Source organism: Bison bison, unplaced genomic scaffold (genome assembly GCF_000754665.1).
Source record: "Bison bison bison isolate TAMUID 2011002044 unplaced genomic scaffold, Bison_UMD1.0 scf7180017864462, whole genome shotgun sequence".
Lineage (NCBI taxonomy): Eukaryota > Metazoa > Chordata > Mammalia > Artiodactyla > Bovidae > Bison > Bison bison.
The window spans coordinates 2,221,390-2,238,115 of NW_011495024.1; the positions used below are offsets into that span (position 1 = coordinate 2,221,390).

At 41.3% G+C, this 16,726-nt stretch overlaps 1 protein-coding gene across 6 annotated transcripts in view; it reads right to left on the bottom strand.

Moving 5' to 3' along the window:
• The window catches only part of LYST (lysosomal trafficking regulator), a 179,313-nt gene extending 164,656 nt beyond the window's left edge, over nt 1-14,657 (bottom strand). For 4 of the 6 annotated variants that reach the window (XM_010860102.1, XM_010860104.1, XM_010860103.1 and 1 more), the window contains exon 1: nt 14,517-14,657. The gene's annotated coding sequence lies outside the window, so the exon portion shown is untranslated. The other 2 variants (XM_010860101.1, XM_010860100.1) reach the window with 2 other exon arrangements.
• Nucleotides 14,658-16,726: the final 2,069 nt, after the last annotated feature.

Here is a 16,726-nt window from a genome sequence, read left to right on the forward strand (position 1 = left end):
TATCTATTAATGTAAAATTTTGTATCTCCCTCAAAATTTTACATTAATAGATAAGAACCCTAAGACAGATGGAGGTTAAGAGATTTCCCAAAAGTCACAGGGCTTTACATCTTCAGATTCCTATCCAATGTTCTTCCTAATACGGCATTAAATTTTTGAGAAATGTCGCATAGCCAAACCAAAAAAGAATCTGCCTGCAATGCAGGAGACCTAGGTTTAATCCCTGGATCAGGAAGATCCCCTGGAGAAGGGAAAGGCTACCCACTCCAGTATTCTTGCCTGGAGAATTTCATGGACTGAAGAGCCTGGCAGGCTATAGCTATAGGGTCACAAAGAATCGGACATGACTTAGTGATTAACACTTTCACAGCCAAACTATATCTTTTAGAATATTACCTGTCAGCACATTCTAGTGATTGGGTCTGGCACTAAGTGTAACTATAATTAGGCAGTAATCATGCCTATCTGTCCTCCAGGCAATATATCCTGCCATCCTAAACTTCTCAAGGTCTTCTACAGGTTCATGTTATCATTTTCCATGTTTCCTCATGTCTCATTCACATCAAGAGGTGAACTGAAAAAAAGAAAATTCTGCTCCTCCTGGAAAGAAGTATTTATATTTTAACAACAAGTAACACCTTCCGCTCTAATGGGGATTGCAACATAAGAGGGATAAAAGTTGACTGGCTCTGACCTAGTGTTCCATATTAAATATATCAGATCAGCTCAGTCGCTCAGTCGTGTCCGACTCTTTGCGACCCCATGAATAGCAGCACTCCAGGCCTCCCTGTCCATCACAAACTCCCGGAGTTCACTGAGACTCACGTCCATCGAGTCAGTGATGCCATCCAGCCATCTCATCCTCTGTCGTTTCCTTCTCCTCCTGCCCCCAATCCCTCCCAGCATCACAGTCTTTTCCAATGAGTCAACTCTTTGCATGAGGTGGCCAAAGTACTGGAGTTTCAGGTTTAGAATCATTCCTTCCAAAGAAATCCCAGGGCTGATCTCCTTCAGAATGGACTGGTTGAATCTCCTTGCAGTCCAAGGGACTCTCAAGAGTCTTCTCCAACACCACAGTTCAAAGGCATCAATTCTTCGGCGCTCAGCCTTCTTCATAGTCCAACTCTCACATCCATACATGACCACAGGAAAAACCATAGCCTTGACTAGACGAACCTTTGTTGGCAAAGTAATGTCTCTTCTTTTGAATATGCTATCTAGGTTGGTCATAGCTTTCCTTCCAAGGAGTAAGCGTCTTTTAATTTCATGGCTGCAGTTGCCACCTGCAGTAATTTTGGAGCCCAGAAAAATAAAGTCTGACACTGTTTCCACTGTTTCCCCATCTATTTCCCATGAAGTGGTGGACCAGATGCCATGATCTTCGTTTTCTGAATGTTGAGCTTTAAGCCCACTTTTTCACTCTCCACTTGCACTTTCATCAAGAGGCTTTTGAGTTCCTCTTCACTTTCTGCCATATATAGAACTATATAATAACCCTTAACTAGTAAATGTGGAGGAAAATTTGATTGGCTCAGAAAGGAGAGGTCATCCTGGCTCCTTGTACAAAAACGTGGCCAGGAAATAAGGAACCCAAGCACAGTGTAGCAAGGCAGAATTTTAAAGGAAATTCCAAGAAAGTCACACCCAAGTGTATCACACTAAAGCCCTTCAAAAAGCAGTTCGTTTTCTCTAAAACAAATTGGACAAGCAGATAACTCAAAAGATTATCTGTATTTGATCCTGGGCACCATAAAAGAATGGAAATTTTGAGACATTGTGGCTGCACCAAAAGGAACGATGAAGGCCCGTCAACTAAATCATCTCTCTGGGCTGTACATTCCTACTGGGGATAATTTTGCTAGAAGTTTTACACTGAATAGCTCATCCATCTCCGTAACAGATCTCTAGATTTTTACAGAATGATAATGATGGTGATACACCTAATACCTACCATGTTTAATTACTACACACTGGGCACTTCCATAAGCACTCTATTGGAGTGGTTGGTTTAATCCTCATAACAGTCTTGTAACTACAAATATACCCTTATTTGTCACATGTTGGAAATTGAAGCACAGTGAGGTTAGGTAACTGTTCAAGGTCACAGAGCTACAAGTATCAGACGCAGGATTCAGAACCAGGCAGTCTCTCTGTATTCTATCAAATTTCTCTTCTTCAAAACAAACACTGACTCCTCCCTCCAACAAATCAGCTCTTCCTTCCTCATTCCTGTTTCAGTTAATGGCCTCTACCCAGCCACTCAAGAGAAAAAGAAAAAATAGCACTTCATCTGGGTAGTCAATTCTTCCTCTTGACAGCTGGCTGGTTCACCTCTGCATCTCCTACTCACTAATTCTGTGACCTTAGACTTGATTTCCTCTAAGTCTCAGTTTCTTATCTATAAAACTGAGTTCCTAAGAGCACCTCGAGTTGTTGTGAATGTTAAAACTAAATGAGATAGCACTCTGCCTGGCAGACTGTCAAAAGATCAATAATTGTTAGCTGTTACGATCATCACCTTGAATCTGGTCCTTGCCCTCTCATCTTATGACGAAGCATTCTCCGGTCCTCATCTCTCTCACTTGCAATACCAACAACCTCTTAATTGGTCGCTTTTCCTGGTGCATTTCCATTCAGTTCAAATTCTACAACTGCTAAAAATGTCAGCCACATTCCTTAAAATAATAAATGGTACTTCAATTCCTAGGGAATAAGATCCTAATTCCTTATTATCATGCTATGGAATTCCCTCCGCTAACTTTTGTTTTTAATCTCTCAACACATCTCAAAACACAATGTACCATGCCATAATTCCTCCTAAAGGTTCTCAACATTATTTCACTTTTTTTTTTTTTAAATCATGTTGCTGCTGCTACGAAATTCCCACTAACTACCAATTACTTTTCTAAATGCCTGCATATTAGGACTCACTACATTGTATTATGGGATTACACTGTTTCTTTCAAAGCTAGATTATATTTTATCAAGGGACATCAAGTCTTATTTGTTTAAAAATAAGTCAAATAGTAAGAGGTCAATAAATAGAAACCAATTCATTTAATACTAACTTTGACAGTAAACATTTTGTTACTCAAATTCCTTTATGAAATATTCCCACACCTAAAGCACTGAGAAATAAACAGGCACATTTACAGAAGCCTTTCTCCATACCATGCAAGAACTTAATGTATTAAGGAAAGTGCTACAGAAACACCTAAAAACCTTTACTAATACTTAGATTAGAAACAAAAAACTTCAGCAATAAAAGCGTAGATGTTTATTCTTCCTATGTTAAAGAGTATGATTCGGAGTTTACAGTTTCAAAGTTCTTTAAAATCAACAGTAGACATGGTGGTTTTCCATACCTCCTAAAGAAACACACACACAAAAAATCCTGGAGCCTTATGCTAAATGTGAAACAAAAACAGTAAAAAATAATTTATAGAGTAACATCATAATGATGAACAGTTTTTAACATATATATTGTATAAGGTAAAGGGCCTGCAAAATAAGTTTCAAAAATACTGAACACAGGTATTGACAAGCTTGAAAGACTTCTTGCAAATGTAGATTGTTCTAGTTTCCTCATTCCTCTGTAATTCTTACAGACACAATGAAAATTAGCTTCCCTTCTAAAGAAAAAAATTCAGCTGAGGCAATTATAGACAAATGTGTTTACTATTACAGAAGAGTTCACAGCAAGAAAAACAACAGTAAGACCAAACTGAGATCTGGTTGCTTCATCTGCTGTTCTCTAACCATTCATGAGGATGGACAGATAGTAGGAGAGAAGGGCACAGGGACTGGGAGTGATCAAGAACAGAAGTAAAACAGAAATACATATTAAACAGTTTCTGAGATAATGCATTTCAGATTCAACCTACACTTTATATTGTTTTTCAACCACACTGGTATCATTACAATCTAGTTTCTATCACTGTGATCTGCATGTAGACATGTGCAAAGAAAAAGGGTTAAAGTTACACATGAACTACATACTAGAAACCAAACACCATTGTTTTCCATGTTGTATAAGGCATCTTTTAGCTATGGGATTACATTTTTTAAGTGTATTAAAATATTCAAGAATTTGGTGGTATAAGACAAAGAATACTAGACTAAAAGTCAAAACACTTTCAGTTTTCTGTTTTGCGTCAAATTCTTTGGGATCTCAGGCAAAGTGCTTTTCTGATCCCCATTCTTCTTATACATATTCAAACAAAGACACAAGTAGATGATCTCTAAGTATTTTTTAGGCTATGGACTTTCGTTAACAGTACAATAGTCAGAAAATAGTAATACTGTAATGCTTGTGAACTGTGGTGTTGGAGAAGACTCTTGAGAGTCCCTTGGACTGCAAGGAGATCCAACCAGTCCATTCTGAAGGAGATCGGTCCTGGGTGTTCTTTGGAAGGACTGATGCTAAAGCTGAAACTCCAGTACTTTGGCTACCTCATGCGAAGAGCTAATTTATTGGAAAAGACTCTGATGCTTGGAGGGATTGGGGGCAGGAGGAGAAGGGGATGACAGAGGATGGGATGGCTAGATGGCATCACTGACTCAATGGACACGAGTTTGGGTGAACTCCGGGAGTTGGTGACGGACAGGGAGGCCTGGCGTGCTGCAATTCATGGGGTCGCAAAGAACTGGACACGACTGAGCAACTGAACTGAACTGAATAGTCATATAGTAACTGTAAGCATCAAGATTAAGATTAAAATTACACATTCTAAATGTTTCTTTAAACTGCGCATCATTAGGTTTTGTCAAAACCAGAGATTCTATTAAAAAAAAAATAAGATGTAGAGAAAATAAATACATTTCAGTAATACGGAATGTATGACTTTAGAAATAGACTCCAAAATTTTTAAATAAAGCTAACAGAGAAAAGCAGGAACAGTTATCAGCATTACTGTCTTGGGAATCATCGTTAATAGGAAATCCAGAAAATGGCAAAGGATTTTAATCTTTAATAGACTAAAAGAAAAGTCATAGTGTATTAAAGGTTCAGATAAGTAAATATCAAAAAGTAGTGTAAGAGTGAGCTGACAAATATAAACAGCTGCCCTACAAGTCACTCCAGCAAAATTTCCTCTTACCATTGGCCAGGATACACTGATTTTTGCACTTCAATGAACGAATATTCAGAAGACGTAACAATGAATGCATTTTATGAACTGACTAATGTTCTCCTTGCCTTTCAAATAAAGTACATAGTTATAATAATTGAGGAACCCATTCTCACCATTGTTTTAATTTTACACTCATCTAAACTTTGTATAATAATTATGTTGTTGAAAAAATATTTATGCAATTAGGGCTTCCCTGGTAGCTCAGACAGTAAAACGTTTGCCTACAATGCGGGAGACCCGGGTTCGATCCCTGGGTCGGGAAGTTCCCCTGGAGAAGGAAATGGCAACCCACTCCAGTACTCTTGCCTGGAAAATCCCATGGATGGAGGAGCCTGGTAGGCTACAGTCCATGGGGTCCCAAAGAGTCAGACACAACTGAGTGACTTCACTTCACTTCACTTCATGATTATTACTCTTCAACCTAAGGAACCAAGACAAGTGAACTACAAAACTAGTAAGAATTCCACTGCAGCAAATTACATTTTGATCAGAACAAATTTAAAGAGGGAAGAAAAAAATTAACATACTATTATTGCTCTTTACATGTTCATAACAGAAAACATGTATATAGATATGAATTCACTTTTGTTAAATAGAAATTACCAAAACCAGTGAATTCAGCCAAGAATCAAATGTAACCACAATAGAAAACAAATATACTTAACCAGAAAATATTTCCAATGTACAAACACAGTTAACTTTTAAAAAAGCTAGTAAGTGAGAATTATAAGAACAAATCCATAGAAAATAGCAAATCCATTCTAATAACAACCTTGGAGATGGAACATGGTTCTATTATTCCACAAAAACACAGGATTAAAAGTAGAGGGGGAAAAAAACAGAAACCTAGAGTTAATCCACAACCTAGATGTCACTTTCCAATATTTCATCCAAATTAGGAATTCCCTCCTTTCTATAAACACTCTCCACCCATTTCAGTTTCTGACAAATTATGGTTATTATGAAGTTTGTCTTCCTTGATCTAAAATATTTTTTTCTCTCACTTTCACTCTTCTGATTACTACAAAATTACTGACTAGACATTATTAGGAGGCACTGCTAGCACTTCCATTTTCTTCTCAGTTTTTAACCCTTCATCTCCATTGGCTTTTTCTCTATGTTTAAAAAGAAAGAAAGAAAAAAAGCCTGTTGACATCTTCCTCTTTCAAGATTACTCAAGGGTAATCTGCACTGGAAGTAGTCTTTTCACTCCCCCGCCCCCCCAGCCCCCTGCCACACACACATACTCTGTGCACAGCAGCTTGGATTTTGCACATACCACTCTACTGAAACTATTCAAGTCAAGACCAACAATAAACTTCTAACTGCCAGACTCAATCCAACGGATATCCTTGTCTCGTTTGACCTCTCTGAGGAACATGAGGCATCAGTCAGTGAGTCAGTTCAGTCACTCAGTCGTGTCCGACTCTTTGCAACCTCATGGACTGCAGCACGCCAGGCCTCCCTGTCCATCACCAACTCCCGGAGCTTGCTCAAACTCATGTCCATTGAGTTGGTAATGCCATCCAACCATTTCATCTTCTGTCATCCCCCTTTCCTCCTGCCTTCAGTCTTTCCCAACATCAGGGTCTTTTCAATAAGGCATATGAGATTATTAATCACTCATTCTTAAATTTCTCTTGTCTCTTGACATGTGTGTGTTCATGCTAAGTTGCTTTAGTCATGTCTGATTCTTTGTGACCCCATGGACTAGAGCTGGCCAGGCTTCAGTCTGTAGCCTGTACAGCCTACAGTCTGTCTGTGGGATTCTCCAGGTAAGAATACTAGAATGGGTTGTCATGTCCTGCTCCATCTCATGACATGGAAGATGCCAAATCTCTTTTGGTTTTCCTCCTGCCCCTCTGACCTCTCCTTCTGTCTCCTTGTCTGGATGCTTCTTCACCAGCTCCTTCACACTGGTGAGCCTCTGCATTCTCCCCTCTGCCTCACTTCCCTTTGTGTTCTTTGACAATCTTATCCCTCCAAGGTTTCAGGTGTCATCTATATAATAATGGCTTCCAAAATTTCCTCTAGAGATTAATTCATAACTTCCTTCAAATTTCCAGACCCTTATAGAACAAGACATACCCAGAACATTTCAGGGCAGTGTTGTGGGGTTAGAATAATCTTAGGTTAGTAAGCTCCATTCACGTGCCTCTAATTCAAGGCTCAATTCATTTCCCAACATCTACAACCCCTTTCCAGGGTGGTATGTCATCAGGTTACCAATGACTGATATGACTAAATAGCTTGATTTGTCCAGGACAGTCCTACTTTATGCTTGTTGTCCCACAGTAATTATTAATGTCTTTTCATTTTCAAAATAACATCAGTTTAGTCAATATATAATCAGCCTACCTGCCACCATCCTTTCTGATTTTTAATGCACAACTAGATGAGTCCTCCTGGCTCAACTCTGAATTCTTTACTCCCTACCATTAGAATCCCTAGTTCTGTTGCTAAGAAACTTTCCTATATCCTCTACTTCCACACAAGAGGATCACTTCATCTCCTTCTCTTAATAAATCACTATGGACACCCAGATCCCAGGCCAGGAAGACAAGTCAGTACTATTCTGGTTTCCAAAGGTGATTTGGACATTATTATCCCACTCCATCCCCTTTTAAGGCTATAACTATAGTTATAGTTGTCACTGACTGACCTTTGAGTCATTCATTTATTGAGAACTTTGTCATACAATTTCTGTCTTCCTCTCCACACAAGATCTGTTATTCCAGGGCTTCACTACCCATGAGAAAATTTAATGCCAACACACTAGGATTTAGAGTACTTTGACTTCCTTTTCTTCAATGACCCCTACTTGGCAGAAGGCCAGCATGATTTAGGAGTTGGGCATAAATAAGGGTTCTGGGGCTAGAAAGCCTCAGGTACCTCCAAGCTGTGTGCCTTGGGGAAAATTACTTAATCTCACTGAGCCCCAGTTTCTTCATTTGTAAAATGGAGCTCCTAATATGTGCTTCACAGGATGGTTGTGAAAAATAAGTTCGATTTAGTATTAAATAATAATAATGCTCATAGGTTTATTATGAGAAGCTCATAATTAATCCATAAGAAGCATTCAGTATAGTGACTAGCACAAAGCACACAATAAACAGTTGCTTGTATTAGTATTAGTATTGTAATTAGTGCTATTAATCTTTACCCACCATCATCGGTCATACTTTGGCTCTTATTTACCAGAATCTTAAATTTAGGACTCTCACACCACATTTTTCCATCTCTCATACTCCTTTACTTCCACTAATCCTACAGCTTACTCATGGGATTCTTCATCCTCTTCATTCTCCACATTTGTCAGCCCTGTCATGGCTTCACTTCTTCCTTAATCAAGCAGGATACTTAAAAGTTCAGCCCTTCAGTTAACAACCTCATCACCACCAGTAATCTCTTGACTTCACACCACCCTCTACCCAAGTTCTCCATCATACCTTCCCTTCCAATCCCCATCCAGGTTCAGCCTATTTGCCTTCTGCTCTGTTACAGGAACTGCTGGAGAAAACTGCTTCAGCATGGACAGCCTCTTTCTATGTTTGTGATTGCAGGGGCGTTAAACACTATCAGCGATTAGGTCACTTGTCCTTGGTCAAGGCCACTTTCCAATCACAGTGGTAACTTGTCCTTTCCCCACAAAAATACCCCAATCCATGCTCTTCCTTCTCAATCTCAGCAGATAACCTTGCTCCACAGAAACAAACGAAACTATCCTGGCTACTCATTTGTCTCTGTGTCTACTCCTTATATCCTTTTCCTTTTTCAAAAGGAATATGCATCACTACTTTTCTTCAGGATAACCCTTTCACCTGTGCACCTGTACTCTTGTTCCCAATCCTTCCACTGCCTCTGAGATTATGTCTATTATCTTCCTTCTCTTGTGACTTCAATTTTCCCTCCTTTTTAATAGCCCCTTTCCTTCAGTCCACTAAAGTATCCTTTTTCTTCCATGTTTGAAGAAAAACAAACCTTCCCTAATCACATCTCCGTGCTCAAATCTCCACCCACTGTCCTCCCTGCTTTACCAAAAGTATTTGAAAGAATATATTTACTGAATGAATGGAAACTTTTTTTACTTGGTTCAGACTTCTCTCCTGAGCTCCAGACCTACATATGTTAAAATTTTAAATTATATGTGACTCATTCCAGATTCAGTTTCAAGAAACAAAACAGCTACTTCACCAAACCGATGTTAACTGATCTCCCTATCTACTCCTCTCTGTCTTTTTAGAATATCGATTACTAGCATCACCATTGGCACCCCACTCCAGTGCTCTTGCCTGGAAAATCCCATGGATGGAGGAGCCTGGTAGGCTGCAGTCCATGGGGTCGCTAAGAGTCGGACACGACTGAGGGACTTCACTTTCACTTTTCACTTTCATGCATTGGAGAGGGAAATGGCAACCCACACCAGTGTTCTTGCCTGGAGAATCCCAGGGACGGCGGAGCCTGGTGGGTTTACGGGGTTGCACAGAGTCGGACACGGAGCCTGCCGTTTATGGGGTTGCACAGAGTCGGACACGACTGGAGCGACTTAGCAGCAGCAGCAGCAGCATCACCAGCAGCAGCACCACCATTCACCTAATCCAGAATCCTTAACGCCCTCTTTGATTCCTCCCTCTTTTTCCCCTACCTCGTATCTAAACAAGTCCTTGCTAAAATCTCCCATGAAAGTGAAAGTGTTACTCAGTCATGTCCGACTCTTTGTAACTCCACAGAGTGTACACCCACCAGGCTCCTCTGTCCATGGAATTCTTCAGGCAAGGATACTGGAGAGGGTTGCCATTCCCTTCTCCAGGGAATTTTACCAACCCAGGGATCAAAGCTGTGTTTCCTGCACTGCAGGCAGTTTCTTTACCATCTGAGCCACCAGGGAAGCCCCAAATCTCCCATATGTGTCCCTTTTGTGTCTCCCCAGGATCCCTACTGTTGAGCCCCTCCTCCCCTGATAGTACTTAACAGGGATGGTGTGAAGGTTAAATGAGATGCTAAATGGGAATGCATTCTGTAGTGAGGTACTCATAAAGATTATTTAATATTATTATATCCTTGGCAAAATGAGCATGAGGTTAGCATAATATGATGTATTCTTTAAAAACCTATTCTGCATCTTAGTAATCAGTACTTTATTTCTAATCACAAATCACAAAGCATCTGTTTGGCAATCTGGTCTACAATTTTTATAGAAATCAGTCAGTGCCAAGATGTTTAACGTATAGTTTCCAGGCTTCACCTCCTCACACATTTTTTGATTTAAAATGTGCAACTCTTCGGGTTTCTGGCAAAAATCTATTCTCTTTACTTTTTATAGACGAGTGGCAGTAGTTGTAGAGAATATGTGTGGTACTTACTCTACCTTATTATTCATCTATTTCTTCCACTTATCTAAAGTGGCTAAAAGTTCTCTAATTTCCTGATCTGTCTTGAGTTTCAACTTCAAAGAATCACATTTGAATGGAATAATGACCAGCCTTTTGGAAAACTATTTGATTTCCTTCTTGGCTAATTAAGATGATTACACCTTTTAAACATTACCCTTTCATATTATTAGATAAGATTTTTCTTTGTTTTTTTTTTTTGTCTTCCCAGAAGTTAGACTTGGATAGCATTCAAAACTTCCCAATGTCTCAATTACTGTAAAACAAAGCCAGGAGAATTAAGAGGCACAGGATAAACACTGGTGAGAAGCAATAGCAAAGAGAATAGACTCCTTATCAACTCTAAGATCAGTTTATAGCTATTTATGTATGGATGTGAGAGTTGGACTATAAAGAAAGCTGAGTGCTGAAGAATTGATGCTTTTGAACTGTGTTGTTGAAGGCTCTTGAGAGTCCCTTGGACTGCAAGGAGATCCAACCAGTCCATCCTAAAGGAGATCAGTCCTGTGTGTTCATTGGAAGGAACTGCTGTTGAAGCTTAAACTCTAATCCTTTGGCCACCTGATAGAAAGAGCTGACTCACTGGAAAAGACCCTAATGCTGGGAAAGCTTGAAGGCAGGGGGAGAAGGGGACGGCAGAGATTGAGATGGTTGGATGGCTTCACCAACTCAATGGAGACGAGTTTGGGTAAACTCCAGGGGTTAGTGATGGACAGGGAGGCCTGGCGTGCTACAGTCCATGGGCTCAAATGAGTCAGACACAACTGAGCGACTGAACTAAACTGATTTTTAGATACTTATGTAACATACTTATCTAACATGTTTTTATATACTTTCATGTGTTTTGGTTTAAAATCCTTTTTAAAATATTAGTGTACTACTGGGGTTCTGAAACTGTTAAGGGGTAGACCTTAAATATTAAGACCATAATATATTTTTCATACAAGTTGTACAGATCAAATTCTATTGCTCCAAATACTGCATAATTTGATGAAGAAAATCTCCACTGAATATGTGATGGCCCATTTATGTCAAGCCATCTTTAATGAAACAGAAGAATTAGGATAATCTCTGTATATTACTGACTACTAGTAAAGTATTAAAAATACAGGTCATTTCCATTGTAATTCACAAATGGCCAAGTGAAGCCACATTTGATAACAAGATTCCTGAAGCTTGAAAAAATTCTTGAACTTAAGCCAGGTATCCAAACACAATTCAGAAAAAGGTTAATCAGATGAAGGTGTTCAAGTTAGATACAACAACAAATTAAAAATGTATTCTGAAATTCTGGATTATATGGCTTTCTCTACAACTGAAACAGATGCTCTAAGTGCATGCAAGTAAAAACAAAGCTACATTTGATGAAAAAGATGATTAGGTTGGTCCAAAAGTCTAGAAAGAAAATGAGTATGAAAAAAAGTTGGCAGTTCATGGTTGAAAATATTAAGTCCCTATTATAGTCAAGATAACATAGAAGTGTCTTCAATACAAAGTCACTGGGTCTACTACTACTAATCTCCACTTGGAGTCTAATTTAATTATTTTCTAACCAACTTCTAACCTTCTCTCAACCAAGTTGCTCCTCTCATGAATCTCACCTCAATATATGTCTACTCCATCTATCTACTTGCTCAGGACAGAAATTCTGGTGTCCTTTAAGTCACCTGTTGACCTTACCCTCAATTTATTGAGAAATCAACCACTCTACCAATTCCACTATGGTCCAAAGTACAACCTCTCTGGCCTGGATTACGGGAAAGGTCCTGGAATTGACATCACAGCTTCTGCCCAACACCTCACCCCACCCCAAATAAAATCTATTCTCCATCCAGCCACCACAGTGATCCTTTTAAAAGGCAAGTCTGATTATATGTCTTCTCTATTCAAAAGGATGAGCCCCCTTCCTCCTCAGAGTGGAAGCCCAAGTCCTTCAAAGGCCTACAAGCCCTTGCACAATCTGATTCCCCATTCCCACTTACCTCTCTCCTGCATTTCCACTGCTTTTCCTTTGCTCACTCCACCACAGCCAAATCAGCCTCTGCTGCCCTCAAATGCACCCAGGACACTCCTGCCTCTAAGCATTCTGCAAGTGCCTTTCTTTCTGCTTGAACACTCTTCCCTCAGAGAGGTGCAGGGATTGCCCTTTCACTTCCCTGTGGTCTTGGGCTCAAATGTCATCTTCTCTAGGAAGTCTTCCTTGGCTATCTCTAGTTAAAGCTGCAAGTCTCTTAGACAACAGATCTGTGGTTGTCAAAGGGGAGGGGACAGAGTGGGAGGTTGGGGTTAGCAGATGTAAGCTAGTATATGGAACAGATAATCAACGAGGTACTAATGTACAGCACAGAGAACCATATTCAGTATCCTATGGAAAAGGTATTTTAAGAAAAGAATGTATGTGCGTGTGTGTGTATAAAACTGAATCACTTTGCTGTACAGCAGAAATTAGCACAACATTGTAAATCAACTATACTTTGATAAAACAAAATAAAACTGCAAGTCTCTCCCTCATCCATGCTTTTTCTCTATAGTACTTAACACCATCAGACAAAGAACATATTTTATTATCTGCGATCCCCTACTAATGCAAACTTCCTGCTGGAGAGGATATTTATCTGTTTATAAAACTGGTACACAGTAGGTACTCAAAAATATTTACTATATTCACATATAATCTTATAGCTTACAAATTCACTTTAATGTAAATTAAACTATATAGTAACTCATTTCCTCCCGATGCTCCCTCACTTCTCCAAATTTTCCAACCTTTGTAGTAACAACGTGGATGACAACAAAGAGCTGTCAGAAAAAAAAAAAAATGTTGCTGGCTACTTGCAAAGCTCTTTAAAACAGATCCCCCATATTAATTAACTACATTTATAAGATGAAAGCACAAAGTCAACATCTTTATTAGCATAAGGTTCCTAGGTGTGGAAGTTTAAAGTAACAGAGCAGAATAGCCAAGGATCATCAGGAAGAAAAGACCAATTCAGTTTGTGCAATCTGCTAAACAAACCCCAAGGAAAGTGCAAGCTGAATTCAATATTCAAGGAAACATTCTGGTCTGAATTCAACACCAAAATATTAAACACGAGATTCAACTCTCTTAAAATGTTGTATCTGCTTAAAACAACCTCATCAACTACCAAGTGCTATCGCTGGGTGTGTATGGTTGTTTTGTTTTGTTTAACCCAGTAAGACCCAGAGCTAGGAAGCGTTTTTTAAAGCCTCTAAACCTTACCCCCTCTGCCACCAAGCAACCAACTGGCCTCCACACTGTGGTGCTGGGGTCTCCCTGGGTTATTTCCCATACAGAAAATTATACAGTTATAATCCCACCAGAGGCCAACCCGCACCTCAGACAAGACGCCAATGATGCCCGGGACAGACGGCAGATGTCTCAGAGGATCCTCTAAAGAGTCTCTCGCCCGGGCATAGGGCTTTACAGGCAGGGGAAAAAAGGCAGAGGGCTGAGGCGCAGAGGAGATGACAGGTGGGCGAACACCCGCGGGGCAAGATCTTACAGCGCGACCCGCAGGGTGGTGGCGCCGAAACTGTCAACTCCAGCCGTCAACCTGCCGGTGTGGGCCCGGCCCGGGTGCAAGTTGTGCCGGGGCAAAGGATAACAAATGCAATCAAGACCGCAGCAAGTCGCCGCCAGCCTGCCTGACCTCCGCCCTCTAAGCGCCGGGAAATAAAGTTAGTGGCCGCTGGCCGCCGCAAAGGTCCAGAGAAGCCGGGCAGAGCTCGCGCCCGCCGCTCAGGTGCTGTCAAAGGCTCCCCGGGCGCGGCGGGGAGACGTCCCGGAGCCCCAGAGCCGGAAAGAAGCCTCGGGCCGGCGCGTCGAGGCCGAGTCCCCCGCGCCCTCAGCCCTGCCACCGCGACCCCGAGCCGGGGCTGACTGCCACCCCCAACCGCCTTCCCTCCAGGCCACCGATAGGATCCGGGACCCCCAACAGCGGTCGGCATGCCCGGGCCCGGCGGCCGCCTTTACCTGCTCTCTGGCCGCCAATGACGCGCGTTCCTCCTCACCGGGAGAATCCCGAGTCGACGCCGCTAACGCCGCCGCCACCGCCACCACAAATTCCCTACCCCCCGCCCCCTCAGGTAACCCAGGAAACCGGGTACACCACCCCCTCCCTCCCCCCCGTCCGGCCCCAGACTCGCTCCTGCGCTTGCGCACTTGCCCGCCTCACGCGTCCCGAGCCCCGCCCCTCGCCGGTAAGGCAGCGCCAGCGTCGCAGTCGTAACGCGTGGAGGCCGGAGCCAATGAGGAAGAGAGGAAGGCGGGCCGAGCTCTCGGGGTGGGGCCGCGGCCGGGGCCCGGGCTTTCTCCTCGCGGCCGGGTGGCTGGTCCCGCGTCCTCGCTCTTTCAGGGCTTTGCGAGGCGGGTTGCGTCACACCCTAGGTAGAGCCTGCTCCGTTTGAAAAGCACCAAGTCCATGCGTAGCGTCCTCTCCCTCCGTTCAACATAGATAATCATACTGTGCCCCTTCTCTGGGTCCGGAGGATGGGAGAAGAAATATGGGAAGGGGTTGGGAGAGGGAGAAACGGTTACCCACGAGGAACTCTGCCCTTCCTCCGGGGCCTGGAAAAAAGAAACATTTTGCAAAGGTTACTGTAGGCTTATTACAAAAACGTAAAGAGGTTTACGAAGCTACTTTAGAATTAAGTGCAAAGGTGTATGTTTAACCCTCTTCACACACAGGCAGTGTGCACTGTCAAAGTTGTGTGTCTTACAATAGCAGTGCCTCCAGAGGGTGGGAACCATAGGTTAAATATAAGGCTATTTTAGCTTCATCACTGACTGTCAGGTCCAGCATATGGCTGACAGGCTACTGATGCCGTAGTTTGGCATCACCACCTAGGCACTGCGGCTGGCCTTGCGGTGGAATGTCTAAGATACTGGAAAAGAACCTGAGCTTTGAGGCTTCAAAGTCTAGGGTTCAAGTCCTACCTAATACAAGGTACAGCTGACCCTTGAACAAGAGGGAAGCTATTAGGGGCACTGGCCCGCTACTAGTTAAAAATCCTGCCTATAGCTTTATAATCATTACTCCATCTATGGATTCAACCAACTTCAGATGGTGTAGTACTGTATTACAGATTTAGTGAACAACTTTTGCATGTAAGTGGACTGGTGCCCTTTCAAGCCCGTTGTTCAGAGGTCAACTGTATAAGCAATGGTTTACTAATTGAAATGAGCTGGTTTAGAATCAACAACTTTACATGGGAATCTAGAAATAATTCAGGATATTATATCCCAAGGCTGTGTACCATCTGATCCAGTGACTTCCATCTGATCCAGTGACTAACCAAGTAAATAGGTGCCCAGTGATGTGGTTTGAAGGGGCTCTTGGGGAAATCCCAGACTTTACAATCTTCCCACTGACTTCTACAGTTCAACCATTGACAGTTCACCCACCTCCTCCCACAGTCTCTTAAAACTGGACTACTCCAGGGATGGGCAATGCATGAAATCTCCAGCAAGTTAATGAAAGAGATGCCATTTACTTAACAAATATATAGTGACACCTACTTGTGTTGGTACTGTGTGTTAAGTGCCTAAGATACTTTGGGGAATTTCCCTGAATTCAGAGGAAGAGGAAGCCAAATGACCTACTTCACAGTTTTACCTATAACCAAACCTACTCTTATTTATACACCAACTTTCACACACTAATCTCAAAAACCCTTTTTTTTCTTTAATGGCCAAAAGAGATCAGAAGTGTTAAGTAACAAGCTAGTTTCTGTTTCTCAAATGGGAAATAATAGACAGTCATGATTTTGTTAAAGGCAAAGAGAACAAAACAGACTATATATGACAATGGTACACAATTGGCCCTCAAAGTATTATTTTCTTATAAAAGGCACAAAGTAATGTCTTTTGTGACTATTCTTTTCTCTTTCTGAGTTTTAAAGTATTTTAACCATGGTATTAACTCTGTATAAGAGTATCTTAGAACATAGATGTTAAATATACATATTAGATAAAACTTATTTAAAATATTTCAGACGAACACACAAAATAATGTGTAATCAAGCACACGCAATAGAAGGAAGAATAAAGACAAGTGACAGATATCTAGAAGGAAGCCCTACTTATGCATTTATCACATGCTGGAAAACTTCATAAGTGGGCAGTTCTCCAGGTAATTTGACTCTAAAATTAGTTTCTAAAGGGAGATTCTAAAATCAAGGTTT